The sequence below is a fragment of the Elephas maximus genome, chromosome 4, assembly GCF_024166365.1.
Source record: "Elephas maximus indicus isolate mEleMax1 chromosome 4, mEleMax1 primary haplotype, whole genome shotgun sequence".
Lineage (NCBI taxonomy): Eukaryota > Metazoa > Chordata > Mammalia > Proboscidea > Elephantidae > Elephas > Elephas maximus.
The window spans coordinates 158,396,894-158,408,035 of record NC_064822.1 but is presented as its reverse complement, the minus strand read 5'-3'; the positions used below and the strand labels follow the sequence as shown (position 1 = coordinate 158,408,035).

The following is an 11,142-nucleotide window of genomic DNA, read 5'->3' as shown; positions in this document are numbered from 1 at the left end:
GGACAGAGTAGAGCTACCCCACAGGGTTTCCAAGGAGCGGCTTGTGGATACGAACTGCCAACCTTTCGGTTAGCAGCTGAGCACTTAACCATTGTACCACCAGGGTTCCTTGTCCAATATTTATCAAGCACCTATTATGGTGTGCCAGGCACTGTCCTAGGTGCTGGGGATACAGTGGCGCACAAAACAGATGAAGCTCCTGATGTCAGGATGCTTATATTCTAGAAGGGCCACTCTTTTGATCCTGATGACAGTTGATTATCAAACTGTCTGTGGTGAAGGATCCCTATCTGTTTCTAAATTTTTACATCACTTTTAATGGAAACTTAGTACCCCTTAAGCAATACCCTTTCATTTCCCCCTCTCACCCACTTCTGTTAACTACTAATAAACTTTGGTTTCTATGCATTTGCCTATTCCCAATATTTCATGTAAGTGGCATTATACAGTATTTGTCCTTTTGTGACTGACTTATGTCACTCAGTGTTATGAATTGAATTTTGTTCCTCGAAGTATGTGTTGGAACCCTAACCCCCGTACCTGTGGATGTAATCATGTGTGGAGAACTAGGAGTTTGTTATGTTAGGCCATATCATCGTAGGGTGTGTTCTAAACCTAATCACTTCTGAATTACAGAAAAAGCAGATTAGATACAGAGGCATGCACACACAGGGGAAGACAGATGCCGTGTAAGGATGGTCTACAAGCCAAGGAATCAAAGACCACCTGGGGCTACCAACAAGAAAAGAACTGAACTGCTGAGACCTGGTTTGGATTTTCAGTCTCCAGAACTGTGATAAAATAAGTTCCTGTCCTTTAAAGTCACTCACTTGTGGTATTTGTGTTACAGCAGCGCCAGGTAACTGAGACATACAGCATAAATGTTGTAGCATAGATCAGAACTTCTTTTCTCCTTAGTGCTGAATAATATTACGTTGTGTAGATATACCAGGTTTTATTTATCTATTCATCTTTCATTAGACACTTGGGTTGTTTCCACCTTGTGGCAATTGTGAATAATGCTGTAATGGACATTGGTGCACAAGTATGTGTTTGAGTCCCTGCTTTCAAGTCTTTTGGGTATGTGTTAGGAATGGATTACTGCATCATAAGGTAGTTCTATACTTAACTTTTTGAAGAACTGCCAAACTGTTTTCCATTGCAGCTGCATCATTTTACAGCCTCACCAGCAATGGACGAGAGTTCCAGTTTGTCCACATCCTTGCCAACAAGTAACATTTTGTGTTAAAAATTCAGAATCCAAACACCCTTAGTCAAAATGGCAGATAAAACACATCATACACCAGGATTCTAATATTGTGCTAACATTTGCTAATCTCTTGTTTAGTAATAGCACAGGCATATACTTTCTTCATGACTTCACAGGCTCCTAGACTGTTAAGACTTGGAAACCTCAAGTGTCATCTAGAATGAATATGACGTGAGAAAAAGAACATTTCTCTGACTTCCAAAGATTTAATGCATTTTACGATAGAAGAAAGGAGCTCTGGTGGAGCAGTGGTTAAGTGCTTGGCTGCCAAACAAAAGGTTGTGGTTCAAACCCACCAGCTGCTCCATGAGAGAAAGACCTGGTGATCTGCTCCTGTAAAGATTGCAGCCTAGCCTTTAGGCAAGAAATGACAAGGAGCTCAAGAAGGGAGTAGTGGTGATAAAGGCACAGAACAGAGAGATATGAGAGTTATTTAAGAGACAGAATTGGTAGGACTTGTTTGATTAGCCCAGGGGAGGGAATAATGAGACAAACCCAACCACCCATTGCCATTGAGTCGATTCTGACTTACAGCGAACCTATAGGACAGAGTAGAATGCGGCATAGAGTTTCCAAGGAGCGCCTGGTAGATTTGAACTGCTGACCTTTTGGTTAGCAGACAAAGGGTGGTGTAAAGGCTGACACCTAGTTTCTGGTTAGGTTTATTGGTTGGGCAATGGTGCTATTACTCATATACTACAGACTTTATAATATGAGGTTGGATTATCCTGGACAACTTCCAAAAGGGTTTAATTAAGAAAGTGCTAAATAGGAACTACAACAAAATAACATGCTAATGAGTTTCCAGAAAATGAGAGAATTAGAACATACGTTATAGGTCCACAACTCTCATTAATTTCACTATAAAATAAACTGAAGATAGGTCATTCCCTACTCAAGACAAAAACAAAACAAACAAACCCCCCCGCCAAAAAACCAAATCTGTTGCTGTCCAGTCAATTCTGACTCAGAGTGACCCTATAGAACAGAGTAGAACTGCTCCATAGGGTTTCCAAGGAGTGGCTGGTGGACTCAAATTGCTGACCTTTTGGTTAGCAGCCTGAGCTCTTAACCACTGTACCAGGGCTACTCGAGCCAGAGCCTATGAATTTCATGAAGTCATGAAGTTTTTTTTTTTAGAAAGATAAAGGCAAGATTTATTTATTTTTAAATTTTTAAAATTGAACTTTAGATGAAGGTTTACAGGACAAAATAGTTTCTCATCAAATAGTACACACATTGTTGTATGACATTGGTTAACAGCCCCACGACATGTCAACATTCTCCCTTCTCCACCCTGGGTTCCTATTACCAGCTTTCCTGTCCCCTCCTACCTTCCAATCTCTGCCCCAGGGGTGGTGTGCCCCTTTACTCTTGTTTTTTTTTTCCATGGGGCTGTTCAGTCTTTGGCTGAAGGGTCAGCCTCAGGAGTGGCCTGATTATGGAGCCAAAAGGGTGTCCGGGGGCCATACTCTCAGGGTTTCTCCAGTCTCTGTCAGGCCAGCAAATCTGGTCTTTCTTTTTGAGTTGGAATTTTGTTCTACATTTTTTTCCAGCTCTGTCTGGAACCCTCTATTGTGACCCCTGTCAGAGCAGTCAGTGGTGGTAGCTGAGCACCATCTTGTTGTGCTGGACTCAGTCTGGTAGAGGCCATGTTACATGCAATCCATTAGTTCTTTGGACTAATCTTTCCCTTGCGTCTTTAATTTTCTTTATTCTTCCGTGCTCCCGAAGCGGTGAGACCAGTGGAGTATCCTACATGGCCACTCACAGGCTTTTAAGGCCCTAGACACTACTTACCAAAGTAGAATGTAGAACATATTCTTTATAGTTCATGAAGTTTTGATGCTCACTTCAAAACTCCATGTATGTGATCGATTGTCCCCCCTTGCCTGTGTAATAAGCATATGAATTTATATAAAGGCCTAGAAACAAAAGTGGCAGTTCCACCGGGATAATAAGACTGATTTTCCTGGAATGCCTCCCTAACTCGTTCATCCACCTAGTACATTCCTGTTCATGATTCAAGGCCCAGCTCACATCCTGCCTTCAGGAGCCTGCCCCACATGATGTCAGTCTGCTTTTATCTCTCTCATCTCAACATTCCTTTGCAGTAATTTAGGGTTTACTATTTTTTTATAGACTGCCTCGAATATCTCACTTTCATATCCTGTGAGTGTCAAGAGCTTACCTTATTTACATGCTGTGGTTCTCTTGAAGTTTTGAATTTCTAGCCTTTGCTTTTGTATGCTGCTGGTCACTTGCAGTTTTGCACAAAGCAGAAAGAATTACATGTCACCTGCCTTTATAGCTGACATGTGCCCATTCATAATTAATTCATTCAACAAGTGCTTATTGAGCATTCACTATGTGCCAAACCCGTGGTCTGGCCCCAGTATACCTCCTTGACCTCATGTTCCCCCTACTCACTAGGTTCCAACCACAGTGACTAGTTCCTACCTCAGGGCCTTTACACCAGCTCTTCCCAGTGCCTGGAGTACTCTTTCCCCAGAATTTTTTGATATTCAGGTTTCTGAAACTCATTTTCTTGGAGAGGGCTTCTCTGACCAGCCTTCCATCCATTTGCTGTCTATCTCATTATTCTTTCCTTTTTGCAGAGTACGTATTGCTGTCTAAAATCAAATTGCTTGTTTGTTTACTTGCTTGTGGTCTATTTCCCCCTATTCAGTTGTAAGCTACACAAGGGCAGCATTGGCTTGTTCTCTGCTCTAATCCACACACATCGCCTAACTCCTAGGATATGCTGTGTAGGTACATTTTAAGTCAGTAAATGAGTTGGGTTATGCACATAGGCACCTGCCTTGCTTATAACTTACAGTCTTCATGGAGAAGGCAGATAATGACTATGTGTAACAAGGAGTCCCTGGGTGGTGGAAATGGTTAACGCACCTGACTGCTTACTAAAAGGTTAGAGGTTCCAGCCCACCCAGAGGTACCTCAGAAAAAAGCCCTGCTGATCTACTTCCAAAAAATATCAGCCATTGAAAACCCTGTGGAGCACAGTTCTACTCTGACACTAAGGTGGTCACCATGAGTTGGAGTTGACTCAATGGTAACTGTCTTTTTTTAAAAATGTGTAATGAAAATTACAAATGCAACAGTGCATGTAGAAGTATGGTAACTCATAACCAAACCAGCTGCCATTGAGTTGATTCCGACTCATAGTGACCCTATAGGACAGAGTGGAACTGCCCTGTAGGGTTTCCAGTGATTGCCTGGTAGATTTACACTGCTGACCTTTTAGTTAGCAGTCATAGCTCTTAACCACTACACCACCAGGGTTTTCAACTCATAACAAGAAGACCATGTTCACCCTGAACCCGGAGACGTTTAAATGGAGATTCAATGGATTTCATAGCCCCTTTTCCCAAATATGTCCCAATTTTCTTGTGTTTTCTGCTACCTAGGAGCTTCTTAAACTTTGACTCCTAGCACACAACCTTTGATTATTGATGCAATAAGGGGGTAATGGACCCTTCTAGCTATTTTATGGCACTCGGTAGTTTTCAGATATATCACAAATAGTCCATTTGAGTACGTAATAAATAATAATGCTCCACTTCGGTCCATTTCATCGTCATGCTTATTAATGGAATTCAGCATTACAGCTGTTCATTGTTCATTGAAGTACCACAAACATTCAGCTGATGCCACCATATACTTGACAAATCCCCTTACTTGGTCTCCCTTTTTATGCAGAGGTACTTAACCTTTACGCTGTCTGTGGTTATTTGTTCCGCCACTAAAGCACTGATGGGCAAGAATTTCATTGAAGAGAGTTTTTCTCCCCTACATACTGCAGCATTGCTAGTGAAGCACTCCCTGGTGTGTGTTGTAGGGTTGCTACACTGATGATCTGTTTTTAAAAAGGGTCCCTTTGGATATTTACCTAAATCTTACCCTTGGCATAAAAAATATCACTGCCACACGGCTGATGGGTAAATGTGTCATTGCGGGAAGCAGAACCACACAAACACTTAATCACAGCTTTCCCTTCCCCTGTTTTATAACCCATCATAACCAGAACTATCTCCCCATATATTTATTTCATTGTTGCAAAAATTGATGTTTGTTGATTCAATGGCTATTAAGGACTCATTTCTGTAGTCAACTGAAAAGGTCTTTGTGTTTGGAGAATCAGATTATAATTTCAGTCCGTTTCTCCCTCTCTTCAGCAGAAAAATGGGTGTGTGACCAGAATGCACAATATATAATTAGACTGGAAGATGGGATGCTGTTATTCCAAAGCTGCAGCCAGGCGCCAGAGGGCAAGAACAAGAGGAGGAATGGGTAATTGCTGGAGTCCTCTGTCTTCTAGTCCTGTTTATCTATGTGACCTTGGACTAATTGTCTCACCTCTTCAGGCTGCAGTTTCTTCCCTTGTGAAACCAAGGGGTTGGATTGAATTGTCTGTGAGGTCCCTTCTGAAGAAGTCATTGAATTTGTTGAAGCTGGTGGAAATCTCTTGCTATGGTAAACTTCCATTTGGGAGGGTTGTTGGGGGCCTCAGTATGGGGAGAGCTACTTAGTGGCCTCTGGTTGCCTTTTATAGCTTTGGCTTCTTTGAAATCAGCTCAATAGAGAGAGACTGAGAGAAAGGGGGGAGGGGGAGAGGGGTGGTAGAAAATGGTGTTTTCTGTGTAAACACTTAATAGCACTATCACTTTTGACCCCATTGCCATATAATGGAGATAAGAATCTCATTATTCAGACATGCAAATGTGGCTATTGTAGTCTTTACACACAGGCTTTTAATCACCAGGGCCACTCACACTGTGTAATTTGCTCTGTGAACTTGGGCAGCCATGGCACTGCTGAAGAGAGAACAAGAGTAATAAAAAAAAACCCAAACCCATTGCCAGCGAGTCAATTCCGACTCATAGCAAGTCTATGGGACAGAATAGAACTACCCCATAGAGTTTCCAAGGAGCACCTGGTAGATTCAAACTGCCAACCTTTTGGTTAGCAGCTGTAGCACTTAACTACTATGCCACCAAGGTTTCCAACAAGAGTAATAGGTACTTGAAAGGGGACATGCTGAGGACTGCACTCTTGCACGGCAAAAACTGGGAGCCAAACACAATGGCTTCTATTGGCTTTGCAGAGCGTTTGGCTGGAAATTGACATGGCTGCCCCTTAAATAATGGCAAAGTTTGAAAGTGGCCCAGAAAGAGCAGTCTTGGAATTAGACCAACAGGACTGAGAATAAGGTCTCCCTGTGGCCTTGAAGAGCACTGTTGGATCTAGCCTTCAACTTACGTCACTCACTTCCGCTGCACCAGAAATTGAGACCTTTATGAGTTTCTTTGACCAAGATCATTGTTATCCAATATGGCAGCCACATGTGACTATTGCACATTTGAAATGTGGCTACTGCAACTGAGATGAGCTGAAGTGTAAAATATACATCAGATTTCAAAGACTTTGTATAAAAAAATATGTAAAATAGCTCATTAATAATTTTTTTAATGCTTATATGTCAAAGTAATGTTTTTGATATATTGAGTTAAACAAAATGTATTATTCAAATTAATTTCACCTGTATCTTTTTATTTTTTTAATGTGGTCATTTAGGAAATTTAGTTACATATGTGGCTCAAATTATATTTCTGCTGGATAGTGTTAACCTGTGGAAATCGAATACTTGTTTACTCTAGTTGCTAAGATTCTACCTTGTTTTTCTTGCTCTCTTTACAAACTGAGTTCTTTTAAAGCTTCTTTGCATGCATACAAGTAGCCTGGTTCCTCAGGGCTTATTTGGGTATGGAGTTCCTCCTACCACTCTGCTTATCTTTCTGCCTGGCACCCTTCTGCCATGACTCCCTGTGCAGATGGCTGACTAAAACATGTTTCTCTAGTTGTAAAGGAGCTACTGTTTCCAAGGGCACCTGTCTCAGTTGGATGGACTATGACCCATGCAGTCATTGGAGTGTAATCATTTCCTGGCACAGGTTTAACCTTTTGATGGGGTTTGTTTATGTCTTGGAAAAACTGTGGGGGTGAAAAACAGCAGCATATTTGGGACAATGTGTGGTGTGAAGAGAAGCAGGCATTCTGGATTGATGTTAAAAGACATGGATTCAAATCCCTGGTCTGGTACTCACTAGCTCTGTGTCCTTGGACAAATCACTGTGTTTCAGCCTCAGTTTCTCCATCTGTCAGATGCCTGTAAAATGAACTCATTGCTGAAATATCAAATGAAATGATGTAGGAGAAATTACTTATGAATCGCAAAGCTCTGTTTATAGTGGCAAACTTATGGCCTGAGGGGTACTTCCTGTGGACAGCTTGTTTTGTTTGGCCAGAAAAGTGTATTTTGTTTAGTTGAATCTGAATGACTGAAAGGGGCCACCATCCAGTTTGTCACAGACCTTACCACCTCGTTTTACTTTGACTCATTTGTGTCACCTGCCTGGCTGCCGAAGTCGGATGATTTTGTGTACCTTATAAAATGGGAGAGGCAACTTAGTAATGCAGCCTATACATCAGGAGCCCTGGTGGCACAGTGGTTAAGAGCTCGGCTGCTAATCAAAGGCTGGCAGTTTGAATCCACCAGCTGCTCCTTGGAAACCCTATGGGGTAGTTCTACTCCATCTTGTAGGATCTTTATGAGCTGGAATCAACTCAACAGTAACTGGTTTGGTTTTTCTGGGGAGGGGGGTGCTTGGTGCTGCTGACATGGTTCCTACCCTTGGGAGCTCACAGGAAGCACATAAATTATAGCAAAACAGAACCCACATAGATGTTTACCAAGCACCCTGTGGGCTGGCTACTTCTCCAAGGTCTAGGAATAAAAATTGAGAAGAACAAATCAACTGTAGGTACAATAAAAGAGGAGAGACACCTAATTCTGCCTTGGGGAAGGATTTTTAAGAAGAGGTGGGGCATGGGGAGAAAAAAATCACATTTTTGGGATACGACTGGATCAGATGAAGATTTGGTCTTTGTTATGCACTATCTCATTCTAGTCCTCTAAACAGTTCTCAGAGCTGAATATTGTCATCTCCATTTTACAGATGAGGGACTGTGGCTCAGGGAACCTTTCCAAGATCACATACAATGGACAGAATCAGGATTTGAATCCAGACCTTCTGAGTGGGCCCAAGTCCAAGAGCATCCCCTGTGTTTTCCCCCAGGGATTAAGAAAGAATGATTCATAGCAGTTACTTTAGTTTTGGTTGCCAGGCCTCTGTTAACAAGAGTGTTTTGAAGATGGCTCTTGGTGTTCACAAAGCATCACTTAATCCTCCGAGTGGAGATAGAAGAGGGATGGCTAAGAGGATCGGTAAATCTCTCTTCCTGCACGTTCATCCCCTAATGGCCTCTCTCAGGAACACCCCTGACCCTGGCATCCTGTCCTATGGAGCATGTATCTGAATGTTGAAATCTGTTGCCCGAGGGATGTGAGCAGCAGGGCGTGCTGAGGCAGGCCAGGCCTACCACGCACTTTGATCCTTGCCTGGCCAGGGCTGATTGTTTACAAAAGTCAGGAGCTCAGGTTCTTGACTGTAGTCATCTTTAGCATTGATTCCCTAGAGATAAACAGTCCGTCCCCCACTCTCGGGTGAGTTTGTTTGACTCATTTCTGTTGCTATCCCAACCTAAAGACCTTTCCTGTCCTTTTATTCCAGGCTGCATGGGATTGGCTCTCCAAGTGCACAAAGGTCAGGGAAGGAAGTTTCGGCTGAGCATGCTCGGGGCAGTGGCCTCTTGACTCTGGACTTAGTGAGCACCATGAGATGACTTCATCAGCCTGTGTTTGACTTTCCTCTGCTGCAAGTGGGAGTAGAGATCACCACAGGCTCTTTCGGAGCTCAAACTCGGGAATCTGACACACCTAGGTTTGAAACCCCACCATGCTGTGTTTGGGTTCGGTGCAAGTTTACTTAATCTAGGGCAAGTTTACTTAATTGGTCTAAGCCTCAGTTTCCTCATATGTTAGGTGCCATTGGGTCAGCTCTGAACTCTGACTATGACAACCTTACATATAACAGAACAAAACGGTGCACTGTCCTGCGTTATCCTCCCGATCGTTGGTAAGCTGGAGCGCGTCGTAGCGGCTGCTGTGTACTGCCCTCCAACCCGGGGGTTCGTCTTCTGGCACTATGCGGGACAATATTCGATGGTGATCCATGGGGTTTTCACTGGCTAATCTTCAGAAGCAGATCACCAGGACCTTCTTCTTAGCCTGGAAGTTCCCCTGAAACCTATGCACCGTGGGTGGCTCTGCTGGCATTTGAGATACTGGTGGTATAACTTATAGTGTCCTAACAATACACAAGCCACTACGGTACCACCATAGTGCAGCAAACTGACAGGCGGGTGGTGGTTCTTCATGTGTAAAGATGTATGACAATAACAAGGTTGCTGTGGTACTTTAATATGAACAGCAAGCACTTCTATTGCTCTCAGTAAGTACTAGGCACTGTTCTAAATGCTTTACACATACTACTAACTCAATGAATCCTTACAACAACCCTATGAGATGGATACGATTATTATCCCCACTCTGCAGATAAGGAACCTCCAGCGGGGAGAGGTAAGAAATTTTCCCAAGGTTCCGTGTATAGTAAACGAAGACCTGAGATTCCTATTAAAGCAATGTGCACCCAGAGTCCTTTCCTAAGTACCAGGCTATGCACAAATAAGACTGAATACATATGATTCTGGGACACAGAAGCTGTTCAATAAATTCTATATAAACCATTATTAATTTGGAAACCATGGTGGCATAGTGGTTAAGTGCTACAGCTGCTAACCAAAAGGTTGGCAGTTTGAATCCACCAGGCCCTCCTTGGAAACTCTATGGGGCAGTTCTACTCTCAGTCACTGTGAGTCAGAATCAACTCGACGCAATGGATTTATTATGAATCTGGAGCCCTGGAGACACAGTAATTAAGGGTTTGACTGCTAACCCAAAGGTCAGTTGTTGGAATCCACCAGTCATTCCTTGGAAAACACAGTTCTACCGTGTCTTATATATGAGTCGGAATCGATTTGATGGCAGTGGGTTTGGGTTTTTTTTTTTTATTATTATTAATCCAAATATTGTTATGTTTAATGGCTCTAGCTTTCATGGCTTCCGTGAAGCACTCTAGAAACGGAGTGAGCCTTTAGCCATTTTTTGTGAGAGTATGACTTTTTTTTTCACATTGTAAGTTTGGGTGAGGATGTTGTTAGGTGCCGCTGAGTCAGCTCTAGACTCACAGCGACCCTACCTACAACAGAACGAAACACTGCTGGTCCCGCGCAAACCTCACAATCGTTGCTATGCTTGAGCCCATTGTTGCAGCCACTGTGTCTAAATTCAGCTCCTCTGTCTTTTAAACTGAGCTTATTAAGCCTTAATAATTTCACCATGTCTTACAGTTTGCATTTTACATTGTACTTAACTCCATCCAGTTAATCGCATCTCCTCTTAGGCTTCTTTAGGCTAAAGGGAGTTAACATATGTAAAATAGACAAGCGCTTTGCACTAAGTATGCTGGTATAGAAGGAAAGTATATACGGAGGGAGGTCCTTGGTGGTGCAAATGGTTTGCACTTGGTTACAAACATGAAGGTTGGTGGCCTGAACCTACCCAGCGGCATTGTGGAAGAATGGTCTGGTGATATGCCAAGAAAACCCTGTGGAGCAGTTCTACTCTGTAACACATAGGGTCCCTGTGAGTCAGAGTCTACTGAACAGCAACCGGATTGGTTTGGTTGGTTTTATATATGGAGGACCCTGAAGGTATGAATATGATTTCGTCTGATCCTCTACTTTGATCCTTCCCTGTAGAGACGCATTTGTTCCAGGTTGCTTGGGATCAACTGAAGCAATGAAAATATAAGTGTTTCCAATAGCCAGAC

The 11,142-nt window shown here is 42.7% G+C and overlaps 1 long non-coding RNA gene across 1 annotated transcript; it reads left to right on the top strand.

Moving 5' to 3' along the window:
• Positions 1-638: 638 nt before the first annotated feature.
• LOC126075882 (uncharacterized) lies at positions 639-9,637 on the top strand. The gene is made up of 3 exons (XR_007517312.1): positions 639-859; positions 5,467-5,581; positions 8,923-9,637. It is a non-coding gene; the product is annotated as an uncharacterized LOC126075882 (long non-coding RNA).
• The last annotated feature ends 1,505 nt before the right edge of the window (positions 9,638-11,142 follow it).